The sequence below is a fragment of the Dendrobates tinctorius genome, unplaced genomic scaffold (genome assembly GCF_039654945.1).
Source record: "Dendrobates tinctorius isolate UK_male_01 unplaced genomic scaffold, ASM3965494v1 ptg000232l, whole genome shotgun sequence".
Classification (NCBI taxonomy): Eukaryota; Metazoa; Chordata; class Amphibia; order Anura; family Dendrobatidae; genus Dendrobates; species Dendrobates tinctorius.
Window position 1 is genome coordinate 2,691,272 of NW_027361899.1, and position 27,551 is coordinate 2,718,822.

Here is a 27,551-nt window from a genome sequence, read left to right on the forward strand (position 1 = left end):
GGTTGGGCAAAGCATCCCAGAGACCACTAGCATCTACATAATCAACCTAGAAAATGTAATCCGCTTAGAATAAAAGTTATATTGTGCAAACTAAAAAGTGCAGGATAATAACCACAAACATCCATGTTTACTAGTGATGTTTAATAGGTGGACAGCCTAATTTTAGTACTAGTAGTAGGAAAATGAGCTACCGGTATCACAGCGACGCATGCTGTGTGATAGATGGCGCATCTTGTTACACACTTTCTCTCTCACCCATATTTGCCATAATTTAGATCATTCATTTCCATTAAATTCATGATACGCCATTCATAAATCTGGCACATTTTTAGATTCACCAGATCTGTGCATCATTTTGTAGACACCTGTAAAAAGTATACAATGAGGGTGTGATGGTGTGATATGCTATGTGGATGTCATTTTTTGTATATTCCTATTTTTCTATTTCAGTTATTTTCATAGTGTTTTTCTTATTACATTGTAAGTCTACAGCCTCACTGTATCTGTCTCTTGATGACCCCCTGTAGTGCATTAATCCCTAATGCCCTTTATTCTCCTCTGGGAAGCCTGGAAACCGCCCCAACTGGTTTGACTACCCCTGGACAAGGAAGGGGGTGGGGGAGAGAACAGGAGCTGGGCAAGTCAGTTTCGGTGGAGACAGGATGGTGTAAAGGCTGCATTTCAGAGAGAAGGACCCATTTTTATCCTCTGGTGCTAGAGTTTTGGAATTCTCGTTTCCCTGGACATTTTATCCTGTTACTGGACTGCATTCTTATTCTGGACTATCTTATCCTTTGTGTGGTGGACTGAATATGGACCTTTTCGTATATTTGCCTGAATAAAGGTCTTGGAATTGTTCACTCTTCGCTTGCTCTGTTGATTGTGTGATACCAGAGAAGGACCCCGTGATAACTGGTGGCAGCAGTGGGATCAACAGAGCGTAACCCAATGGAGAACCACTCACAGAGTGAGTACAGAAATTGGACTGTACGCAGTTTACAGGAGAGAGCCAGAGACCTGGGCCTGAACTACCAGGGACTGACTAAAGAGGCCTTAATCGATCTACTGGTGGGCGCTAGCCCGGCCACCTCCTCCCAGATGTCTGAAGGACGAGCACTGGAGACAGGGATCCCCTTCCAGAAAAGCCATTGGTTGGTGCGGTACGAAGAAGAGATGGCGGTTCTGGGCCCCGGCGTCTCTCAGGAGTACAAGGAGGAGGCTGCCCGCCGGGCACAGCGGAGACAGGAAGCAATGGAGCTTGTAAAAGGGAGTAACGCAATGTGGAGTGTAACCCCAACAATCCGGGAGCCTGTACGGATCACCCGGACAGAGTTTAAGACATTTGATGAGGCTTCCGGAGATGTGGAGGGGTTCTTCAAAGACTTTGAGCAGCAGTGTGCTGTGATGGAGGTGCCCCACTCTGTTGTGAGTTCATTTTCCCCTTCGCCACTGAGGTCTGGTGAACTCCCTCTTCTGGTTAAGGAAGGTAGTGAGCCTGATTATCAAGCACCTGAGCCTAATGATGATGACTGGCTGAGTGGAGTTACTGACTGGATATAAGGCTGCCAACACCCTTTTACCTTGCGGGTGATTTCTCTGAGGGATTCTTGGAGACCAGTCTGAATTCCTGCTCCTCTAAAGCTAAGTTTTCTGCTCTGCTTTTTGCATTTGTGTTTTGATTTTGTTTTGCTTTGTTTTTCTGGATTTCTGCCATTCCCTGCTGGGGTGAGCTGAATTCCTTTTTGCTCTGTCTTCAGAAAAGACCTGAGTACTGATATAGTATTTTTGAAGCCTAGCGTCTTCAGGGTCTTTTTCCATATCAGTCTGTTGGCTTTTGTCTTTGATAGGGTTTTGGCAGATTGCAGACAGCAACCTTCCTTTCCTGTCCTATTTAGTTAGCTTGGGCCCCATCGTTTGCTCAGCCTATCTTTCTATCTGTGTTAGTGTTTTTTCATCTTGCTTCACCGTCATTATATGTTGGGGGCTGCCTTTTACTTTGGGGTCTGCTCTGGGGCAGTTTAGATTTCCCTTTCTGTCTTTAGGCTATTTAGCTCTCCGGCTGTGACCGAGGGGTCTAGGGCACCGTAGGAACCCCCCACGGCTACTGCTAGTTGTGTTGATAGGTTCAGGGGTCTGCAATCTGATAGTGGCCAACTTCTCTGGTTTTCTGGACGTAGCTACTATTTTGGTGTTTGCCTCCTACGGTGACTCAATCATAACACCACTCTAGCTGGATGCGTTTGTTAGTGGGAAAGTGTGTATATTCTTTCCTCTATATCTCTGAGGCCATAGGGTAATTTTTTTTTCTCTCAATGGAGATAAAGCAATTGTCTGATCGTGTGGAGCAGCTCGCTGTGGAAGTGCGGGAAATTTCCGCCTACCTTGCTCGTTCGCATGCTGTTGAACCAAAGATCCCTACACCTGAGGTATTTTTTGGGGATCGATCAAAATTTTTGAATTTCAAAAATAATTGTAAATTATTTTTTGCCTTGAAGCCTAACTCGTCAGGGAGCTCCGCGCAGCAGGTTAAAATTGTGATCTCTTTGCTGCGTAGCGATCCCCAGGATTGGGCGTTTTCTTTGAAACCAGATGATCCTATTCTGACTAATGTGAACGCATTTTTTCAAGCCTTGGGGTTGTTGTATGACGAACCTAATGCTATTGATCAGGCTGAAAAGACCCTGTTGGCATTGAACCAGGGTCGAGATTCTGCAGAGTTGTACTGTCAAAAATTCCGAAAGTGGTCGGTCCTTACTACCTGGAATGATAATGCCTTGGCTGCTCTCTTTCGGAAGGGTTTGTCAGAAGCCGTAAAAGATACTATGGTGGGATTTCCTGTTCCCTCTGGTCTGGACGATTCTATGTCATTAGCCATTCAGGTTGATCGGCGTTTGCATGAACGCAGGATTGCACAAGAGGTGTTGCCACCAGTTGAACAGGTGTCGGAACCTATGCAATGTGATAGAGTTTTGTCCAGAGAGCAGCGTCAGGAGTTCAGAAGGCGTAATAAGCTGTGTTTTTTCTGTGGAGATGCCTCGCACATTATTTCTGTCTGTCCTAAACGAGAGAAACGCTTTGCACACACGTTTTCTGTTGGTGGTGTTCAGCCTAAGTTTCTTCTGGCAATTACTTTGATCTGCTCCCTGTCTACATTTTCCGCCAAGGCTTTTGTGGATTCGGGAGAAGCCCTAAACCTAATGGACTTTGATTTTGCTAAACGTTGTGGATTTCCGATGACACCTCTGCAGACGCCTATCCCTTTGAGGGGGATTGATGCTACTCCTTTGGCGAAAAATAAACCTCAGTTTTGGACCCAGGTGGTAATGCGGGTCGCCCCAGACCATCAAGAAAATTGCAGATTTTTGGTATTGCATAATCTGCATGATGCCATTGTTCTGGGGTTTCCCTGGTTACAAATTCATAATCCAGTTTTGGATTGGAAATCTGTGTCTGTGGTGAGTTGGGGTTGTCGGTGTGCCTTTAGTGAGGCTCCGGTGTTTTCCACCTCCCCTCAGTCGCATGATGTTCCTGACTATTTGGCGGACTTTTGTGATGTATTTAGTGAGAATAAGTCTGCGTCTTTGCCTCCTCATAGGAGTTATGACTGTGCAATTGAATTGAGCCCGGGGTGCAAGTTTCCCAAGGGTCGGCTCTTCAATTTATCTGTACCCGAGCACGAGGCTATGCGATCCTATATTAAGGAGGCGTTGGAGAAGGGTCATATTAGACCATCCTCTTCACCCTTAGGTGCTGGGTTTTTTTTCGTGGCCAAAAAAGATGGATCATTAAGGCCTTGTATTGATTATCGTGCCCTCAACAAAATTACTGTTAAATATCAGTATCAGTTACCCCTGATTTCGGATCTATTCTCTAGAGTTAAAGGTGCTTGCTGGTTTACCAAGCTTGACCTCAGGGGGGCGTATAATCTTATCCGCATTAAGCATGGGGATGAATGGAAGACAGCGTTTAATACTCCAGAGGGACATTTTGAGTACCTGGTGATGCCTTTTGGGCTCACTAATGCCCCTTCTGTCTTCCAGTGCTTTATGAACGATATTTTCCGAGACTTTGTCGATAAATTTTTGATTATCTATCTGGATGATATTTTGATCTTCTCCAAGGATTGGGATTCTCATGTGGAACATATTCGGACTGTGTTCCGGATCTTGAGAGAGAATTCCCTGTATGTCAAAGGATCGAAATGCCATTTTGGAGTACAGAGGATTTCATTTTTGGGATTTATTTTGTCTCCGTCAACTATTGAAATGGACCCGGCCAAGGTACAGGCCATTTATGATTGGGTTCAGCCCACTTCTTTGAAGGCCCTCCAGAAGTTTTTGGGTTTTGCTAATTTTTATCGGAAATTTATAGCAAAATTTTCTAGTATTGCCAAGCCATTGACTGATCTGACTAAGAAGGGTGCTGATGTGTTGAATTGGTCTCCGGAGGCTGTTTCTTCCTTTCAGGAGCTGAAGCGAAGATTCACCTCCGCCCCGGTTTTGCGGCAACCTGATGTCTCACTCCCGTTCCAGGTAGAGGTGGATGCTTCTGAGATTGGTGCAGGAGCTGTTTTGTCCCAAAAGGATCCTGTTACATCTAAAATGAATCCCTGTGCTTTCTTTTCCCGAAAGTTCTCTCCATCTGAACGTAACTATGATGTGGGGAATCGGGAACTGTTGGCCATGAAATGGGCATTTGAGGAGTGGAGACATTGGTTGGAGGGAGCTAAACATCAAGTCGTGGTCCTCACCGACCACAAGAATTTGATTTACCTAGAGTCGGCTAAACGCTTGAACCCTAGACAGGCTAGGTGGGCCTTGTTTTTTACACGTTTTGATTTCGTAGTCTCTTTTCTTCCTGGAACTAAAAATGTCAAGGCAGGCGCCCTCTCTAGGAGCTTCTTTGCTGATTCTCCTGTGGTGACCAAGCCTGCTACCATCTTAGGTGAAGGGGTAGTTCTTTCTGCCATCTCGCCCGATTTGAGACGTGCTCTGGAAGAGTTCCAGGAGGACAAACCTGAGCGTTGTCCCAGTGGAAAGTTGTATGTTCCTGACCAGTGGAAGAAGAGAGTGATGTCTGAACTTCATTGCTCTGCATTGGCTGGTCATCCAGGTATTTTTGGTACTAGAGATCTGGTGAGTCGGTCTTTTTGGTGGCCCTCCTTGTCTCATGATGTCAGGAATTTTGTGCAGTCCTGTGGGACTTGCTCCCGGTCTAAATCTTGTTCTCGCTCTAGAATCATAGAATCATAGAATCGTAGAGTTGGAAGGGACCTCCTGGGCCATCTGGTCCAACCCCCTGCTAAAAGCAGGATTCGCTAAATCATCCCAGTCAGATGTCTGTCCAGCCTCTGTTTGAAGACTACCATTGAAGGAGAACTCACCACTTCTCGTGGCAGCCTGTTCCACTCATTGATCACTCTAACTGTCAAAAAGTTTTTTCTAATATCTAATCTGTGTCTCCTCCCATTCAGTTTCATCCCATTGCTCCTAGTCTTTCCTTGTGCAAATGAGAATAAAGTTGAGCCTTCTACAATGTGACAGCCCTTTAGATATTTGTAGACAGCTATTAAGTCTCCTCTCAGTCTTCTCTTTTGCAAACTAAACATTCCCAAATCCTGCAACCTTTCCTCATAAGACAGGGTTTGCACACCGGTCACCATTCTGGTTGCTCTTTTCTGAACTTGCTCCAGTTTGATGATGTCTTTTTTAAAATGTGGTGCCCAAAACTGGACACAATATTCCAGATGAGGTCTGACCAAAGAGGAGTAGAGGGAAATAATGACTTCACGTGATCTAGACTGTATGCTTCTGTTAATACATCCTAGAATTGCATTTGCCTTTTTTGCTGCTGCATCACACTGTTGACTCATATTCAGTCTGTGATCTATTAGTATACCTGTCTTTTTCACATGTGCTGTCACTTAGCTCTATTCCTCCCATTCTATATATGCTTTTTTCATTTTTATTGCCCAGATGTAGTACTTTGCATTTCTCCCTATTAAAAACCATTCTGTTAGTTGCTGCCCACTTCTCCAGTTTATTTAAATCTTTTTGAATCCTCTCTCTCTCTTCTCTATTATTAGCTATCCCTCCTAGCTTTGTGTCATCAGCAAATTTAATCAGTTTACCCTCAATTCCTTCATCTAAATCGTTGATAAAGATGTTGAACAATACAGGGCCCAGGACAGAGCCCTGTGGTACCCCACTTGAGACATTCTTCCAACTGGATGTGCAGCCATTTACGGCCACCCTTTGGGTCCGATCACTAAGCCAGTTATGAATCCACCTAACAGTTGCCTTGTCCATTCCATACTTAGTCATTTTTTCAATAAGGATTGTATGAGAGACTTTGTCAAATGCTTTGCTGAAGTCAAGATATACTATATCTACAGCATTTCCTTGATCCACCCAATCAGTGATACCGTCATAGAAGGAAATTAGTGGGTTGTTGATGCCTTTGCCGGTCCCCAGGAGGCCATGGACCCATATTTCAATGGATTTCATCTCTGATATGCCTGTCTCTCAAAGAATGACTGTTATTTGGGTGATTTGTGATAGGTTCTCTAAGATGGTTCATCTTGTACCACTCCCTAAGTTGCCGTCTTCCTCTGAGTTGGTGCCCCTGTTTTTGCAACAGGTGGTTCGCTTGCACGGGATTCCTGAGAACATTGTATCTGACAGAGGAGTTCAGTTTGTGTCTAGATTTTGGAGGACTTTCTGTTCCAAGCTGGGAATTCAGCTGTCCTTCTCCTCTGCTTTCCACCCTCAGACTAATGGGCAGACAGAGAGAACAAACCAGACCTTGGAGTCGTATTTGAGATGTTTTATTTCCGCTGATCAGGATGATTTGGTTTCATTTTTGCCCTTGGCCGAATTTGCTTTAAATAATAGGGCTAGTTCTGCCACTTTGATGTCACCTTTTTTTTGTAACTTTGGGTTTCATCCTCGATTTTCTTCAGGGCAGGTGGAGCCTTCTGCCTGCCCAGGTGTTGACACTGTGGTGGAGAGAATGCACCAGATCTGGGACCAAGTGGTGGATAAGTTATCTCTCCCCCAGGAAAAGGCCCAGCGGTTTTCCAACCGACATAGGACCATTGGTCCCCAGTTTAAGGTTGGTGATATGGTGTGGTTATCATCAAAAATATTGCTATGAAGGTGGCTTCTCCTAAGTTTAAGCCTAGATTTATTGGACCTTACAAGATTTTGGAGATTATTAATCCGGTCTCTTTTCGTTTGGCTCTTCCTGTCACATTTAAAATCCATAATGTGTTCCATAAGTCCTTGTTGAAGAGGTTTGTTGAACCAGTTGTTCCGGGGGTGGCACCTCCAGACCCTGTATTGGTTGAAGGTAACATGGAATATGAGGTAGAGAAAATATTGGATTCCCGTCTGGCTAGACGGAGACTCCAGTATTTGGTTAAGTGGAAGGGTTATGGTCAGGAGGATAATTCCTGGGTCTCTGCCTCTGATATTCATGCCAAAAGATTGGTGCGTGCCTTTCATCGGGCTCTCCCTGATCGCCCTGGTGGCGTGGTTGAGGGTTCGGTAACCCCTCCTCAAGGGGGAGGTAGTGTTGTGAGTTAATTTTCCCCTTCGCCACTGAGGTCTGGTGAACTCCCTCTTCTGGTTAAGGAAGGTAGTGAGCCTGATTATCAAGCACCTGAGCCTAATGATGATGACTGGCTGAGTGGAGGTACTGGCTGCCAACGCCCTTTTACCTTGCGGGTGATTTCTCTGAGAGATTCTTGGAGACCAGTCTGAATTCCTGCTCCTCTAAAGCTAAGTTTTCTGCTCTGCTTTTTGCATTTGTGTTTTGATTTTGTTTTGCTTTGTTTTTCTGGATTTCTGCCATTCCCTGCTGGGGTGAGCTGAATTCCTTCTTGCTCTGTCTTCAGAAAAGACCTGAGTACTGATATAGTATTTTTGAAGCCTAGCGTCTTCAGGGTCTTTTTCCATATCAGTCTGTTGGCTTTTGTCTTTGATAGGGTTTTGGCAGATTGCAGACAGCAACCTTCCTTTCCTGTCCTATTTAGTCAGCTTGGGCCCCATCGTTTGCTCAGCCTATCTTTCTATCTGTGTTAGTGTTTTTTCATCTTGCTTCACCGTCATTATATGTTGGGGGCTGCCTTTTACTTTGGGGTCTGCTCTGGGGCAGTTTAGATTTCCCTTTCTGTCTTTAGGCTATTTAGCTCTCTGGCTGTGACCGAGGGGTCTAGGGCACCGTAGGAACCCCCCACGGCTACTGATAGTTGTGTTGATAGGTTCAGGGGTCTGCAATCTGATAGTGGCCAACTTCTCTGGTTTTCTGGACGTAGCTACTATTTTGGTGTTTGCCTCCTACGGTGACTCAATCATAACACCACTCTAGCTGGATGCGTTTGTTAGTGGGGCTCCTGAACAGAAGCATGGCGGAGGCTTACCGAACCATTGATGCACTGCGGAATTGGGATTATAACATTGTAAAGCGGACTATCCTGGATTACCATGCTATCACCCCAGACTCATATAGGGCCAAGTTCCGAGACCTCCCATGCACCACGGGGGGATCATTTAGGATGTATGCACATAAGATGTCCAAGGCATGTCGGAGATGGCTGGAAGCAGAAAACGCCTTTACTGTGGAAGATGTTCTACAGGCGTTCCTTATAGAACAATTTCTTGCCAAGTGCCCTGCAGAGGTACGGGAATAGGTCCGGGAGCGCACGCCGTGTACCATGTATAGAGCTGCAGCCCTGGCCGATGAAGCCCTTACTATCCGGCCGCAATGAAGGAGGCTTCTGGACAACGAACCACGGCCTGCTCCCGCTCCAATTATATCTGCCCTTCCACCTAGTCGCAAGCCGATGACAATCACGCCTCACAATCCTAGGCCCCAACAGTTCCGACCACGACCTTGGGGTGTCACAGAGAGGAGGTGTTATGGGTGTGGGCAACCTGGACATTTGCAGTCTGGCTGTCTCTCCAGGATTCGGAGGGAACCCCACGCAGCCCCACCTCGTCCAGTGCATCTTGTACACTCCACCACACCTGAGGAAGAGCTACCACCACCCCCACCAGAGTGGACCACCGACCACGGCACCATAGATACCCCTCCTGGAGTGTACGGACTCCGGCCTCTGTCCTTTAGCTACTCAGAGCAACGGCAACGCCACCTGCAGGATGTCTTTATTGATGGATACAAAGATTTAGAGACACGGGGGCATTCTTGACTATCGCTGACCTCCGTGTGGTTCGACCCGAGGCAATTTACCAGGGTCCGGGAATTCCCATTGTCCTGGTGGGGGGTGCCCGCAAATATATACAGCGAGCTTCTGTGCGTTTGGATTATGGTTGTGGAGAAAAACTGTGTTGGATTGGAGTTATGGGAGGACTTCCTGCAGATATCCTCCTTGGGAACGACATTGGGGAGTTACAGTGCCAATTTGTGGGAGCAGTCACCCGACTACAGGCCCTTCAAGCACTACGTCATCCGGACCCCACCGGGGAGCAACCACCACGAACTGCATCAGAGTCGGTAAGCAATACTTTCGCTGCTACTACATTGGGAGAGTCTTGGGACAGAGAGGAGTTTAGGAGAGAAATAGAGGGTGACACTACCTTAGCAGCCCTTAGGCGAAAGGCAGAAACTGGGCACTTGGGAGATAGTGGGGATGGCTTCACTATAGAAAACGGACTGTATTATCGTGTAACAAAGGGCAGTGACCAGGGCAACCCTGATGCAACGACCAGGCAACTCATTGTCCCTCAGAAGTACAGGGCACAGCTACTTCAACTGGCCCCTGACATCCCCTTGGCTGGGCATCAAGGGAGAAAAAGGACTGAAAAGAGACTCACCCAAAGTTTTTACTGTCCGGGCGTCTCGCAGTCGGTAGCCCATTATTGCCGCTCCTGCGATGTGTGCCAGCGAATGCGGCATCCAGGAACTCGACATAAGGTACCCCTGCAATCCTTGCCCATAACTGAGGAACCATTTCAACGTGTAGCCGTCGACATCATAGGTCCTCTGGCCCACCCCAGCAGGTCGGGGAAAAAATATATCCTGACCGTGGTGGACTATGCCACTAGGTATCCTGAAGCTGTGGCCCTGTCCAGTATTACAGCAGTAAAGGTAGCCGAGGCCCTTGTTACCATCTTTACCCGGGTAGGGTTTCCTAGTGAAATATTGTCGGATCAAGGCACTCAGTTCATGTAATATCTGGTCCAGTCCCTATGGCATACCTGTTCGAGCCATTCGCACCACCCCATACCACCCGCAGACCAACAGACTATGTGAATGCTTTAATGGAACCCTAAAAAATATGCTGAGGGCTTTTGTTGACGTTGAAAAAGACTGGGAAAAGTACCTGCCACATCTCTTCTTCGCCTATCGGGAGATTCCCCAGGAGTCCACAGGGTTCTCTCCCTTCGAACTACTTTTTAGCCGGAAGGTCCGTGGGCCTCTCACTCCTCTGAAAGAACATTGGAGGGAGACATCTCAGATACCGGAATGTCCATCGTTCCCTATGTTCTAGAGCTCAGAGACCGTCTCGCCCAGCTAGCTACCTTCGCTAAAGAACATCAGCGAATGGCCCAGTCCAGACAAAAAACCTGGTATGACCGTAATGCCAGGAACCGGGAATTTATGGAAGGACAGCAAGTGCTCATGCTTACTGCTTCCCCTGCCAACAAGCTTCAAGTAGTGTGGGAAGGCCCTTATCAGGTTGTCAAGAAAATTAATGACACTAACTATGCTATTGCCCTGGACTCTAGTGGTCGACGACAGAAAACCGTCCACATTAACATGCTGAAAGACTACCACGACCGATCTCTGCCTGTTCTAGCTGTCTGCCACCCCCCTAGTGATACCGCCGCCGAGTATCTCCCAGATCTCCTCCAGGTTGCCCAAGCGGGAGGATCACTGGAACAAGTGCCCCTGGGCATTTATCGGATATACAAAAGGACGATATTGTCGCCGTACTAAGGCCGAGGGCTGCTGCTTTCTCCTCAAAGCCGGGGAAGACTACTCTCACCAGTCACCATGTTGAAACCCCCGGACAACGCCCCATCCAGCAGGCTGCCTACCGGGTTCCAGAGACTGGTGGATCGACTGTTACAACAATGTCAGGACTTTGCCTGTGCTTACTTAGACGACATTGCCATTTTTAGCACAACCTGGGAGGAACATCTTAAACACTTGGGCATAGTGCTGGACTGTATCCTTACTGCAGGACTGACCATTCGCCCTGATAAGTGCCAAATAGGGATGGCTGAGGTGCAGTACCTCGGGCATAGAGTCGGGGGTGGGTCACTAAGGCCTGAGCCTGCCAAGGTGGAAGCCATTAGCAACTGGTGTAGACCCCAGACTAAAAAGCAGGTACTTGCATTTTTAGGAACTGCGGGTTACTATCGCAAATTTGTTCCTAACTTCAGCACCTTGGCCAAGCCCCTAACCGACCTGACCCGCAAGAACATGCTTAGGAATGTGACGTGGACGACGGCATGCGAGGATGCCTTTTCAGCGTTAAAGACTGCCCTCGTCACTGCTCCTGTCTTGGCTGCCCCGGATTATAAACGCAGGTTCCTCGTGCAGACAGATGCATCCACCTTTGGGATTGGGGCAGTACTCAGCCAAGTGAACGCCGCCGGAGAACATCCTGTTGCTTTTGCCAGTCGGAAACTACTGGATCGGGAAGTGGCCTATGCCACTATTGAAAAGGAGTGCCTTGCCATTGTATGGGCGCTAAAAAAATTGCAGCCATACTTGTATGGCAGAGACTTTACAATTGTTACAGACCACAACCCCCTCACATGGCTGAATCGTGTATCAGGGGACAATGAAAGATTGCTGCGGTGGAGCTTGTCCTTACAACCCTACAGCTTCTCCATCCAATACAAGCGGGGAAGCCAACACCAGAACGCCGATGGACTGTCTCAACAAGAACTATAGGCTCCCCAGGCCGGCCTACCCCTGCCACTGTACAAGGAACTATAAATAACTGAGCAATGTGGACTAAAGTGAGCAGGCCAGAGGTCTGTGTAGACCTCATGGCGTGCTCACTTATTATGGGGGGAGAGAGGTTGTGATGGTGTGATATGCTATGTGGATGTCATTTTTTGTATATACCTATTTTTCTATTTCAGTTATTTTCATAGTGTTTTTCTTATTACATTGTAAGTCTACAGCCTTACTGTATCTGGCTCTTGATGACCACCTGTAGTGCATTAATCCCTAATGCCCTTTGTTCTCCTCTGGGAGGCCTGGAAACCGCCCCAACTGGTTTGACTACCCCTGGACAAGGAAGGGGGTGGGGGAGAGAACAGGAGCTGGGCAAGTCAGTTTCGGTGGAGACAGGATGGTGTAAAGGCTGCATTTCAGAGAGAAGGACCCATTTTTATCCTCTGGTGCTAGAGTTTTGGAATTCTCGTTTCCCTGGACATTTTATCCTGTTACTGGACTGCATTCTTATTCTGGACTATCTTATCCTTTGTGTGGTGGACTGAATATGGACCTTTTCATATTTTTGCCTGAATAAAGGTCTTGGAATTGTTCACTCTTCACTTGCTCTGTTGATTGTGTGATACCAGAGAAGGACCCCGTGACAGAGGGTTACAAATTCATTTTCTGGAACAAAGTAATAAAAATATAAAAATAATCTGGTGCCAGAATTTTTATTGCAATAACAATGAATTTTTGCAAACAGATTTATCTCGCAAGATACTTCAGAACATAACAATGCTACTGTATGTTCTTTACACCTGTTCTCCATGTATCACAATTAGTCATTTTTTTTAATGTTTATTTTATTTGAAAATTTCCAGGAGGCGCAGAAACATCTTCATGGACATCGACACTTGTAACCACTTCTTCCAATACAAAATAGAGAATATGATGCATAAACCACTTTCTTGTAAGCGATGACTTGGATGGAGCTGCATCACTAGACGACCTACGTTTGTCCTGCTGTCACAAACACACATACCAGTTAGTCAAGTCTTTACTTCTGGAGAAATTGTTCACATCAATCGGGATGAACAAGGCTCCAATCACACTTGCTTTAGCTCTTTTTTTTTTTTGTTAGGCTTCAGTGTTTTTTTGATGGTCAGGGAAGATGTATATCTTTGTATTCTTTTATGCCTGATCACAGCACCATGGACATGCAATTACTGGTACTGAGAGGTAACTTCACATCTCAGAGAGACAGGAGGGTCTGGAAGTACAAGCTCATGACGACCTTTGACACTTTCAATGCAGGAATGAATGTGTCGCATGGATTTATGTCTTTTTACATCAATTAAGGAATTTGCTCCTAAAGCCCCCTTTACATTTAGCGATGCACCAGCGATCCGACCAGCGATCCGACCCGGTCAGGATCGCTGGTGCATCGCTAAATGATCGCGAGTGAGCTGTCACACAGGCAGACCTCACAGCGATGCAGCAGCGACGCAGCGCACGATACCCACCTTTCACACACAGCGATCCTGACGTCCTCCCGCCCGCCTCCACGCGTCGCTCGTCGTCACAGCAGGAAGCGCCCGACGAGAAATGGAGCCGGACATTCTCGCGCGATCAGCGATGGACAGCGGGGGAGCCGGTCGGAGGTAAGTATCACACATAGCGATATCGCTAGCGATATCACTATAACGTCACAAAATCGGTGACGTTATAGCGATATCGCTATGTGTAAAACCCCCATAAGACCTTGTGGGGTCATCACAACACATTAGGAGGCCCCAATCAGAGGACAATAAAACTTTCACACTCCTTATCTATGAACTGGTCCAATATTTATGTTTCTCCCCCTCCCATAATGATATTTCTGCTTCACGTCACTTGTCTTACCTATTGCGTTATTTCTTTCTGTGCTGTGTTGTGTATATATATATGATTCTTCAGATTTTGTATTAGTCTAGCATGATGAAGAGACCTGAGTAGTCTGGAAAGCTGCAATGTGTCACCATCTTTTCAGATAGCCATTAAAAGGTATCAACCACTGAGGACTCTCAATTCTGAATATTTTTGATGGTCACAAATTCAGGGCTGTGGAGTCGGTGTCCATTTTGGTGGAGTTGGTATAAAATGGACAGACTCTGACAATATATAATGAATTGGGTACAGTATTTAAATGCAGGGTGTGCTGAATATTTTTTCGGAATAATTTGGGAAAGTTATGAAATGTCCTCTAAATGTCTGTTCTGTTCCTGATCTAAGGTTCTCGGCTTTTAGTGGAGATGAATCTGTGCTGCATTTTATGTATATGTTCAGTAGTAAAGATCCTCCTCTACCGATCAAAGCAGAAAGGCACTGATAAAGTATGCCCGCAGCCCTGCACTCATCTCAATAACTGCTAATGTGAACAGGAAAACATGATTAAGGTAAGTACTTCATAAAGCATATCTAATCTTTCAATAAACTGTGCATAAATCAATAGTCCAGTGTACGTTTCCTCTGTACGCTTCCTGTTTTCGTTTGCTCGTCCTCTGAGCTCCTGTTTGGAGAGGTCAGTTGATCTGATGCGCTTCACGTTATTAGCTCGCAGTTTCAGGTCCTTTCTGGGGTACGATTCAGCACAAACTTGCTCCCTTCTTCATAGACTGTGAAGCATCAGGACGTGAAACATTTACTGAGCTGTACCCTGAGAAATGCCTGAAATTGAAAGTTCAGAATAAAGCTAATAACATATATTACAAACTTTTTATTTGTCATCAACTGTACTATTGATTTATGCAAAGCTTGTTTTATTTCTGTACAAAACTATACATGATTCCCTATTTTTGTAGGAATTACATGGGCGTGGAATGCAGTGAATATTAATTTCTCTTTAGCAGCGGGCACAAGAGTTAGGCACAGCAGCCGGCTCCTGCCTCTGTGACCCACTGCTTTGCCGATGCCGCTTCCCCACAAGAGCCGGTACATCCAGACTATAAGAGGAGCCCCCCATTTTCCTCCACATTTTTGGAGTAAAAATTGCGTCTTATAGTCCGAAAAATACGGTACATTTTTTTCCCCTACTTAGGCTAGTTTCAGACTAGCGTTCAGGAGGGCTGCGGATGGCAGTTTACTTCCTCCGTGAAGCTCTGTCCACGCTCCGCCTACTGCCGCAAGCGTCCAGCATTTACCTTTGTTTACCCTGCGAATCCGCAAGTGATCAATCAACCGGACGATGACCTCTGGGATAGCACATCCCCAACCCCCAAGGAGGCATCCACCTCGAGAATGAATGGTCTGTTAGCGTCTGGGCGATGAAGTATCGGCGCTCGTGTGAAGGCTTGCTTCAGGGCTCATACTCACTTGACTCGTATGATTCTCGTGCGAGTCTCTCGCATGAAAACCTGGCACTGCCGCCAGCACTGGGACCGGAGTGTGCAGCTACATGTATTTCTATGTAGCTGCACGATCCGGTCCCAGTATCGGCAGCTGTGCCAGGTTTTCATGCAAGAGACTCGCACAAGAATCATGCGAGTCTCTCGTGAGTATGAGCCCTCAGTCAGAAAGGCGTCCTCGGCCTCCACAGACCAAACACTGGGATCAGCTCCCTTGAGGATGTGACGAGAGGTGCATGATCAACTAGGAGAAGTGGGGCATGAACTGCCTGTAATAGTTCGCGAAACCAAGGAATCTTTGGATGGCCTTCAACCTGTCGGGTCGCGGCCAGATGAGGTTGGCGGACACTTTCTCGGGATCCGTCTGTAAACCAGAGTCAGAGATAATGTACCCCAAAAAAGGCAAGGATGTCTGCACGAAGATACATTTCTCGAACTTGGCATAGAGACGGTTATCTCTCAGATGTAATAACACTTGACGAACGTTCCATCTATGGGAAGGCAGATCTGGAGGAAAAAACAAGAATGTCGTCGAGGTACATCACAACGCATTAATCCAAGAGATCCCGGAAGACATCATTTATGAACTCCTAAAAACACTGCGAGAGCATTGCAGAGGCGAAGGGCATGACCAAATATTCGTAGTGCCCATCCAGCATGTTGAATGTGGTGTTCCACTCATCTCTAGCACGGATACGGACCAAGTTGTAGACCCCACGGAGGTCAAGCTTAGTAAAGATTCTTGCTCCTCGCAGGCGATCAAAGAGCTCAGGGATGAGCGGCAGTGGATACTTGTTCTTGATGGTAATCTCATTGAGCTCTCTGTAGTCAATGCAAGGACAAAGTGAGCCATCTTTCTTTTTGACAAAGACGAATCCAGTGCCAGCGAGGGAAGAGGACTGTCGGATAAAGCCTTAGGCCAGATTCTCCTTAATATACTCCGACATGGCTTGCGACTCAGCTGGAGTGAGCGGATAGATTCTACTCCTGGGGGGGAGTAGAGCCAGGAATAAGTTCAATCGGGCAGTCATATGGCCGATGTGGGGGAAGACTCTCCTCCTCCCTCTTACAAAAGACATCCGCAAAGAACCAATAAGAAACTGGTAATCCGGCCGGAGCAAAGATGGGTCAAGAAATTTTGACAGGGAGAAATGATAACAGACATCAATTATGGCAGTGCTGACCACAACGAAGAACCTTCCCCGAGCGCCAGTCAAGGATAGGTTCATGTGCCCTCAGCCAAGATAGTCAGAGAAGAATTGCATGGGACAAATTGGGCAGGATGAAGAACGCGATTCTCTCATGATGCATAGCCCCCACCTGCAACTCCACCTTCTCCATAATCATCGTGACGGTCTTTTGTAAAGGCCTTCCATCCACAGAGGAAATCAGGTGCGGCTCCTTCAGAATCCTGACCGGAATCTGATGCTTCTTGACTTCCTCAAGACTAATGAAGTTGCCTGCCACGTCCGAGTCCAAATACGCCAACTCCGAGTAGCGCCTATTTACAGAAATTATCTGGACAGACATGGTTAAGGGTAGAGAGGAGTCACACACACCCAGGGAGGCCTTTCCTACCTGACTTAGGTGGAGAAGTTTCCCGGTCACACAGGGCAGAAACGGAGTAAGTGCGAGGCACTACCACAATAAAAATAAAGCCTTTGTGCATCCCTCTCTTTCCGACACTGATCCGCCATTTTGACCTAATCCACCTGCATAGGATCAGGCGCAGGAACGGAAGAGGACGCTGAAGACCACGGGCTGAGAGATCTATTGGTGGACGAAACAGGACGATTGTACCTCCTCTCCTGAACGGACTCCTGGGAGCGCACCTGGAAGCGTAGGTCAATACGTGTGGCCAGAGAGATTAAATCCTCCAGGGAGGTTGGAGTATCCTGACCCGCCAGTTCCTCCTTAATTTGACCCAACAACCCACGCCAGAATGCTCCGACCAGTGCCTCATTATTCCACCCTAGCTCCGAGGACAGAGTACGAAAACAAATAGCATATTGGAGCCTTGGTGGAGATTAAAGAGAGCCTCAGTTCCCAAGGCTATGCGACCTGACTCATCAAAAAACTTTGCTGAAGGTCTCCAAAATGGTTGACAATTGAGAGGTTATGGGATCATCACGCTCCCACAAAGGATTAACCCAGGCCAGAGCCTCACCCTCCAAATGTGAAACCACGAACGCCACATTAGCCAGATCGGTGGGATATTGGTGCCAGGGCTGGCGTCAGCACCCGGCACACCTGGGCAAGACGAGGGGGCCCACTCACGCTGTCTGGGAATTGATCCCCGCTGCCACACACCCCGATGTACTGACCCCATCCTCACCCTGCCAGAGACCCCACCGGCCACCGCAGCCCTGATAAATCCCAGCAATGACATAGCTCCTGGGCTTCTCTGCACGCACAGGACCTGCGATGAGGTCACAGGAGGGGAGGAGTCAGGAGTCACAAGATCAGGACCCTCAGTGTATGCGGGACTCAGCTGTGCTGGTTGTCATGGTGATGGATGAGGTGAAGTTTATTATGTGTGGGGTCAGGAGGGATTTACAGGGGGGATGTAGCAGAGCTGTGTGTGTACGGAGCAGAGCTGTGCGTGTACGAGGTCTGGGGAGCGGAGGTGTGGGGAGCGGAGCAGCGTGTGTACGAAGTGTGCGGAGCGGAGCCGTGTGTGTACGGAGCGGAGCTGCGTGTGTACGAGGTGTGGGGAGCAGAGCCGCGTGTGTATGAGGTGGGAGCGGAGCAGCGTGTGTACGGAGTGGAGCCATGTACACTGCGTTCCAAATTATTATGCAAATTGGATTTAAGTGTCATAAAGATGTAATTTTTTGTTTTTCAAATAAACTCATAGATGCTATTGTGTATCAGGGCTCTTTGGATCACGGAAATCAATCTCAAACGCCTGTGATAATTAGTTTACCAGGTGAGCCCAATTAAAGGAAAACTACTTAAGAATCATGTTCCACATTATTAAGCAGGGCACAGGTTTCAAGGAATTTAGGAAAGAAAACGGATCTCTCTGCTGCTGAAAAGCATCAAATAGTGCAATGCCTTGGTCATGAGATGAAAACATTACATATTTCCCAAAAACTTAAACGTGATCATCGTACTGTTAAGAGATTTGTGGTTGATTCTGAGCACAAACATGTTTGTGCTGATAAAGGCAGAATGAGGAAGGTTTCTGCCAGGCAAGTTCATCGGATTAAGAGAGCAGCTGCTAAAAAGCCATTACAAACCAGCAAACAGATATTTAAAGCTGCTGGTGCCTCTGGAGTCCCTCGAACCTCAAGGTGTAGGATCCTTCAAAGGCATGCTGTGGTGCATAAACCTACTATTCGGCCACTCTTAAACAGTGTTCACAAGCAGAAATGGTTGCAGTGGGCCCAGACATACATGAAGACTAATTTTCAAACAGTCTTGTTTACTGATGAGTGTCGAGCAACCCTGGATGGTCCAGATGGCTGGAGTAGTGGATGGTTGGTGGATGGCCACTATGTCCCAACAAGGCTGCGACGTCAGCAAGGAGGTGGAGGAGTCATGTTTTGGGCCGGAATCATGGGGAAACAGCTGGTAGGGCTCTTTAAGGTTCCTGAAGGTGTGAAAATGACCTCTGCAAAGTATATAGAGTTTCTGACTGACAGCTGTCTTCCATGGTATAAAAAGCAGAAATGTGCCTTCAGGAGCAAAATCCTCTTCATGCATGACAATGCACCATCTCATGCTGCAAAGAATACCTCTGAGTCATTGGCTGCTATAGGCATAAAAGGAGATAAACTCATGGTGTGGCCACCATCTTTCCCTGACCTCAACCCTATAGAGAACCTTTGGAGTATCATCAAGCGAAAGATCTATGAGGGTGGGAGGCAGTTCACATCAAAACAGCAGCTCTGGGAGACTATTCTGACTTCATGCAAAGAAATACAAGCAGAAACTCTCCAAAAATTCACAAGTTCAATGGATGAAAGAATTGTGAAGTTGATATCATAGAAGGGTTCCTATGTTACCATGTAACTTGGCCTGTTAGGATGTTTTGGAGTTAAATAGCTTTTTTGTTCAGTGAATGTGACCTCCTAATGCTGCAAATTCCACAAATGAGCATTTTCAGTTCTTTAAAACATATCAAATGTTTAGAAATTCTACTGTGCCTAATAATTTGGAACAGTGCAATTTGAGTTTTTATTCATTTTGGAGATTATACTGTTATCATTGGGAGGTTTCTTCAATAAAATTCGATGCATACTCTAATGGGTGATTGTGACATTTGGACTGTAGATCAGCCTGGAAGTGTGAAATGCACTGCAGCAAAAAAGAATGTTATTTCTTTTATTATTTTTTTTTTACATTGTGAAAAGTTTATTCAGAGGGTCATTTATTATTCAACCCCTAAAACCACAAGACTTCTGTTTGGTTCCCCTAAAGTATTAAGAAGTATTTCAGGCACAAAGAACAATGAGCTTCACATGTTTGGATTAATTATCTCTTTTTCCAACCTTTTCTGACTAATTAAGACCCTCCCCAAACTTCTGAACAGCACTCATACATGGTCAACATGGGAAAGACAAAGGAGCATTCCAAGGCCATCAGAGACAAGATCGTGGAGGGTCACAAGGCTGGCAAGGGGTACAAAACCCTTTCCAAGGAGTTGGGCCTACCTGTCTCCACTGTTGGGAGCATCATCCGGAAGTGGAAGGCTTATGGAACTACTGTTAGCCTTCCACGGCCTGGACAGCCTTTGAAAGTTTCCACCCGTGCCGAGGCCAGGCTTGTCCGAAGAGTCAAGGCTAACCCAAGGACAACAGGAAGGAGCTCCGGGAAGATCTCATGGCAGTGGGGACATTGGTTTCAGTCAATACCATAAGTAACTGTTAAATATTATTAGTTATGGATTTATATTAGTTATGGATTTATCTACTAGTTATAGAGTTGTATTCTTATATGTTCTGTACGGGACATTGCCTTCCACTGCATGTGCTATTTTAGCAAGTGGTAAATGTCAGCTCCACTACATATTTAAGTTTAGCCTTGAGGTAAATGTCAAACTCCATATATACCGAGATCACGTGCTTCAAGAGACGTATATAATTCATGGCTAACTGTAGAGGTCGCTCGTTCCTTCCCTCACCATCATGAGACACAGAAGCAAGATGCCATCTCTGCACGGACATAACTGAACAGGTGGTATAAGACTTTACTATGAAGAAGCCTGAGAGAGACCGAAGCCATTTTACCATTTGCAATCCCAGAGAAAGAAGGTGACAAGCTTTTGCTATGAACTAATGGACAATCTCTCTTTCTCCTATTTTTATGTTTTTCTGTAATAATCTTTTCTTTGATGGAAGAATCCAAATAAACCACTATATTTTTATCTGGTAACTAGTCCTAAGTATTTTACAAGGATAAGCATTATTTTACATTGGAGAGCCAGCCAGATCTGCATTTTTGTATTTTTTTTTGCGGATTTCCCTCAACTTGCCCAAAAGGGGGATTGAACTTTGCTAACGTCAGTCATATGTGCAAGTTATCAGGAAGTCCACTACTCACAAGAATCAGACAGAACCTAGAAGTGAGGACTAAGAATTGCCACATGGATTGAGAAGTACTATAAGTGCCAAAGTGCCAGACGTGCTGAAGCCAGACGTGTGAAGACAACAGGAGCCCAGCATTGACCATCAAAGGAACAAGCTGAGACATTTCAAGGTAAGAGGAATGGATGTCATTAATTCTCTTGCTAAGCAGAGTAAATTGAAATTTAAGTCTGTAGACAAGTCTAATCCAGAAGTATTATGGCTTAGATTATATGCCGAGTGCGAACTGGCGAATCAGAAGTTAGATTGTAAACTTTTCAATAGAGAAAGAGAGAGATTAAAAAATATTCTACAGATGGTAGATATATTTCATAGATCTGTGTCAGAGAAATCCAAAAATGATTGTTGTGATGTTCTCGAGATTGACTGTAATCAAGTGTCTGTAGCGGCCATTGAAGGTGACCTTGCAGACGTGGAACAAGATGGAGAAGTAGGAGGAGACTTCAGAACTGACGTAGAGGATGTACAAGGGAAAGACGTACCACTAAAAATAGACGACACACAGGCCGAAATCCGAAGGAAAGTAAGGAAAAGTTTGCTAAAGATATGCAAAATAATTCCTGCATATGACAACACAATCCATGTTTGTAGAAACTCTGAGGTTTTTGAAAGCAGTGTTGATAAGTTTGATTTATCTAACGAAGAGAAGAATCAGTTGTTCAAAATGTGGATCCCTGTAACCTTTTCCAGGAGGTTATCTTTAAAGTTATCTGGTGAAACACATGAGAATTTAACTGATAAGGACAGATTACAAATTCTCATTTTTTGTTCATCAAATGAAAATCATCCAGATATTGATATTCTTCAAAAATTAAAGATTGGTCGGAAGGAATGTACGTACACATTCATGTCTATATATGAACGTTTGTACAAAATGCTGAGTGAGAATGTCAAAACACCGTCCCTCATAAGGAGTTTTGTAAGAAAATTTTGGTTTTTAAATCCTGCATCTCGTGTTATTGCGTCACAAAAAGATTCTTTATTGGAATGTGCGCAATCCCTTGATTTTGCCAGAAAACACGAGAATGGTGAAAGGAAAGTAAATTGTGCTAATTTTGTGAGGACAGGCAGAGTAAAATCTTATCAGAAGCCTGTATCAGCAAAGCCTTCTAAAATGAGTTTTCCCCAAAAACAAATATACGAAGAACGAAGAAAATCACATGTTTGTTATAAGCCATAGGGAATGATGCAAAGGATCACCGAAAAGACACAAATTGAGTTAAGAAAAATGATGAGTTCTGATCTTCTTTCTGTAACAAAGATGGCCGGATTTGACAGACAGAAGCAGGTGGTGAGTGACATCATGGCCTGTAAACTGAATACTCTGCTCCAAGAATCTATCAGCTTCAAAATGGCAAGAACCTTTCAGGATATTTTTTGCAGAGAAATAAGTATGGGTGTAGGAATTGGCTAGAAAAAGTAATTATATATATATTGTGTAACAGTGTTATACAATTAGTGAGTTATATGTAATTATTTTATAGAGTATAATCCTGTAGTTCTATAGTTTGTATATACATATTCATAGAGTATATATAGAGTGTTTGTAGGAGTAGAGATTGTAGAACTGTATTTTTTAATGAAAATTAAAATCTACATCAGTAATAAAATTTAGAATTATGAATATGATATTAACCTTCTCTTTTATTTTTCCTTAGAATTTTCATTTCAAAGCAGGACTTAATCAGAAAAATTCTCTTACAAGGATTTATGCCTTTATTTACACAGGAAGTTGCAATAATTGCATGATTTCATATATTTAACACTTAAAAGAAAACTAACTGCATTTTAAAATGTGTTCTGTGCGTGTGCCTTCATTGCATGGCTTGAATGACTACCACAGCAGGTGAAATTTGAATTTTGTTCTAATAATAAGTATACCAGTATACTATGTCTCTGTTCTTTAGGAAAAGAATTTTCAAGGGGGTCTCAACTTTTGCAAACCAATGGAATTTTTTTCCAGGCCTAAATGTCAAGTATAGCTATACAACATATATTTATATCATGTGTATTTGGGGAATATTCTAAGAAATATTAAGACTAAATTTAAATAGTTTACAATGCGCATTGATAATTTGGGTTAAAATACGTGTATTCATCACACCTCTGTATGTGAGGTATTTGGTTTAAACTTAAATATGTGACACAGTCTGAGTGACAGTGACTGAGTGTAGGAGCAGCTGCTGAGCGAGTAATGTGATGCGTTTGGTGTATGTGTGAGGCCTCAGGATTCTGAATGCAAGAGAAAAAAAAAACAAAACTGTCTTTAGGAGAAATATGCAAATAAGTTAATTTATTAGAATATTAGGATATATAATGAAATATTATCTACACAACATATATTTCTGTATTTCTATAGTAATTATTTCTTGATTTAGTTAATTGTGGATAAGTGCAAAGTGCCATCGCACATCAAAATGGTTTATGAAGAAAATCTACATTCAAATTAATTTTTCCAAAGGATAATTTTATGATATTCAAATTAATTTTAATGGTTACACATCTTCAGACAAATAATGGTATAAGCAAGTATAAATTCACACAATTTATAAATTAATTATTTTTAATTTTGGTTTTGATAAATGAATTATTTCATAGAACAATATTTTTTGGTATTAATGGGGAAAATATGTTTTTGATCCTGACTACATCATCACATTTGATTAGTACCTCTTCTTCACACATTTTAATAAAAAAGAAATATTAATAAGGTACAATGGTACAAGTATTGGGTATAATAATAAGTATTATAAAGAGTCATTTCTTTACACTAAGAGGAGTAATACATGCAAAGTTGCATAATTTGAATATTTTGGTAACACAAGTTTATGACAATTATGAAATAATCCAGATCATGGAAATATTAAGGGTATATGTTACTGAAGACATAACTACTCTGCATCAACATAAAGGCCTTATTTTTATTCTTATTTTTAATTTTCAATTTTTTATTCTATTTTTATTTTAATTTTTACATTTTTATTTTTTCTTTCATCAATAGTAAATATCTACTATAGAATTTTGCTTCATTAAATATAGCAATGATACGGTTTCATTACTAAGGAAATGTTTCACTTCTGAGTTATATGCACCAATTCTTTTATTCATTCATTCGCTCACTCATATATTCTTATTTTGGTTCATGGCTATACATTCCTACATATTATTTGTATAATAAATATATTCCTTATTAATAAAGATGAAAACACTGGTTACATAAAACACAGTGACACCTATGGGTTGGAAAAGGTAATTACACCTATGACATAAAAATGTTCTATCTGAAAAAATATGGATAATAATGTATTATCACTTATTATTGGTTTATTATTTCAAATATTGAAATCCATATATGGTACAAATTCTGATAATAATTATATGGATATTACTGATTGCTATGGTACGTTGTGATATTATAGGATAGGAAAATTACCAGATTTGGTATAGGATAGGGAATGAAGACTTCAAGCAAGATACTGAAATTATGTTAATAAAGACTTTTCATATTTCTAAACTTTATTGATTCTTATCAGTTGCAAGAAGAAGAATGCCGCTATCCAGAAGTCCCAGAAGGTAACAAAGCTATAACTTCTGAGAAATGAACTGTGTTAATTACAAGTGCAGTATCCACCACTGTCAGTCACGAGTGCAGTATCCACCACTGACAGTCACAAGTGCAGTATCCACCACTGACAGTCACGAGTGCAGTATCCACCACTGACAGTCACGAGTACAGTATCCACCACTGACGGTCACGAGTGCAGTATCCACCACTGACGGTCACGATTAAAGTGTCTAACCTGACAACCAGAGGACGATGATCCTATGATGCTGAGATGAACTGTGTTATCACGTTCTTATCAAGTTCCAGAGGTTTCCAATCACCTGTAAAGTTTCAATGAAAAGCTGGTGAACAATAAGGTAAAAATTGTCAGGAAGCTACAACCCTGACATGTGTCCTGTGCATTAGGACAAGGACTGGTTATGGTGCTATGTTTAGCAAGGAAGTCATTTTAACCCTTGCTTTGCTGACCAAAGACGTCACACCTGTTCAAAGACCAGTGCCGATGGAGGATTCCAGAATATCCAAGGCGAGCCAATGTAAGCCCAGGTTTTTAAAGGTGACACTGCACAGATATTAAAGCTGCATTTCATCTATAGACTTTGTTTTTGTATCAACATTTGAATTTATGAACTTTGATTTGATACACAACACGATTTCTACAACATCTATATGCTAGAGAAAAACTGTGGTTTTAAAAGAACCAAGAAGAAGACAGAAGACATCAAAATGAAGACCAAAGGACATTGGATGATGATGACTGGACCTGAGATGCTTCAATTTAGACTTAGGCTAGTTTCACACTTGCTTTTTTTTCCAGCGCGTTTTTAGCGCAAAAAAACGCATAGAAAAAACGCATACAAATGCATACAAACGCTGCATTTTTTTCAAGCATTTTTATGCGCATGCAGGAAAAAAACGCAGCGTTTTTGCGCGTTTGTATGCGTTTTTTGTGTTTGCGTTTTTTTACAGATTTTTGGACAACCCCCCAAAAAAGAAAAAAAACCATTCAACAACACACAAGACCAATGGGACTTCATTGTGGGTGTGGTATGTTAATATATAGACCCTGTCTACAGTATTCTTCCCATTTGCTTGATTCTTCTCGTGACCATGGATCTGCGCTGGAAGAGTTTTCACTTCAACTTGGATTTGGACATCGCGATGGCTCAGGCGTATGCAGTTGCTTGCCACGAACAAAGGAAGAGAGAGAGGCAGCGAAGACGGCAGCGGCGGCGTATGTGGATACATCCGATTGTTGAACTCCGGGAGAGCCGTGGGGCATACCACACCCTCTACAGCGAGCTCCAGGCAAACCCGGAGAAATTTACAGATTATATCCGGATGTCCCAAGAAAGTTTCATGGATTTGCTTGCTCGTGTCCAACAATCCATCCGGAGACAGGACACACAGCTCCGTCGTGCGATTCCTCCTGAGGAACGGCTACTGGTGACATTACGATACGTAATATTTAAAAACCAAGGGGTGCGGTCTGATTGCTTTTTTTTTAAATTTAACATTCAAAACCTTGGGTAATTAGTTTTCGTGAATGTACTATTTTATTTTATAGTTTTTTAAAATAATATACATAAATATTAATTTAACTTCTTTCTCTGTTCACGGATTCCTGGCAACTGGAGAAACCCTATCTTCACTACACTTCCAGTACCGTATTGGAATCTCTACCTTGTCTGGAATTGTTGCGGAGACCTGCCGGGCTCTCTGGAATGTTCTTTGTCCAGAATTTATGCCCCTGCCCACCGCTGAAAAGTGGATGGAAATTGCTGACAAATTCTGGACAGTATGCAATTTCCCCAACTGTTTGGGAGCTGTTGATGGTAAACACATACGGATCATCAAACCCAAAAGAACGGGATCTGAGTACTATAATTACAAAAAGTACTTTTCAATAGTACTCATGGCCATTGCGGATGCCGGATGTATGTTTGTAGCAGTGGACATTGGAGCATTTGGCCGTGGTAATGACTCACAGGCTTTTAAAAACTCAGACATGGGCCGGAGGTTGTATGGCAACCAATTTAATTTCCCTATGCCACGGCCTCTTCCTCACACCGAAGCTCCGCCACTGCCCTTTGTAATGGTTGGCGATGAGGCTTTTCAAATGTGCGGAAACTTACTGAAACCCTACTCCAGCCGGGACTTGGACCACACCAAAAAAATATTTAATTACAGGCTGACCAGGGCCAGAAGAACTGTCGAGTGTGCTTTTGGGATTCTTGTCTCCAGATGGCGAATTCTCGGCACGGCCATTAATCTTAAACTTGAAACAGTCGATGAGGTGGTGAAGGCCTGTGTGGTTCTACATAACTTTGTGATGGCTAAAGAGCACCCGACCTTTGAACTGGACGCTGATGCTCCTAACCCATTGCCTGAATTCACTCAGCACCCTCTCAGGTCATCCGTTGAAGTTGGCCAAATGAGGGACCAATTTGCGGCCTACTATATTTCTGATGTAGGACGGGTGCACTGGCAAGATGAAATGGTGTAATAATGTTTTTGTTTGTTTATGGTAATAAAAAACCTTATTTGATACCATTACTGAGTGCACTATATTTTTTAAACTCCAATTAAATAAAAAACTTCCCATGTATAACTGTGAAGTTTTTGATGTTCACACACCTGGGCAGGTAAATACACATATGAGTTAAAATGCAGCATTGCTAGTCTGCGTGAAATATATTGGAACGTAAGCAAAGCTGCAGGCCATGAATCAGGAAACCAATTTTTTTCCAAGAGAAAATTGTCCAACTAGTTGAAAAAAAAGTATGTGATTTTTTCAAAACCCAACCCCAATGAAAGTCAATGGGGAATACAAGTCGGATGAATGTAATCAGCTCAATTCCAACTTTTATTTAAAATTGTGGTAGTGTAGAAATTAAACATTTTTTAAGAAAGAAACTTATTTTTTTAGACAAGTTTCAACAGTTTGTTTTTCATGAAACCAGATTCTAGTTGGTAAAACTCGAGTTATTACACTAGGCCGTGGTATTTCACATATGACTATACTAGGCCTTGGGTTGGTTTTTAACATGTATTTACCCATCAGTGTGTGTGAGCGGCGCAAACAACATTAAT

General features: G+C 43.8%; 1 long non-coding RNA gene across 1 annotated transcript; it reads right to left on the minus strand.

Annotated features, from left to right (window-relative positions):
• Positions 1-12,617: 12,617 nt before the first annotated feature.
• LOC141060011 (uncharacterized) lies at positions 12,618-25,075 on the minus strand. Its single transcript, XR_012222645.1, has 2 exons — positions 24,510-25,075; positions 12,618-12,942 (listed from the first exon to the last, which is right to left on the minus strand). It is a non-coding gene; the product is annotated as an uncharacterized lncRNA (long non-coding RNA).
• Between the last annotated feature and the right edge of the window lie 2,476 nt (positions 25,076-27,551).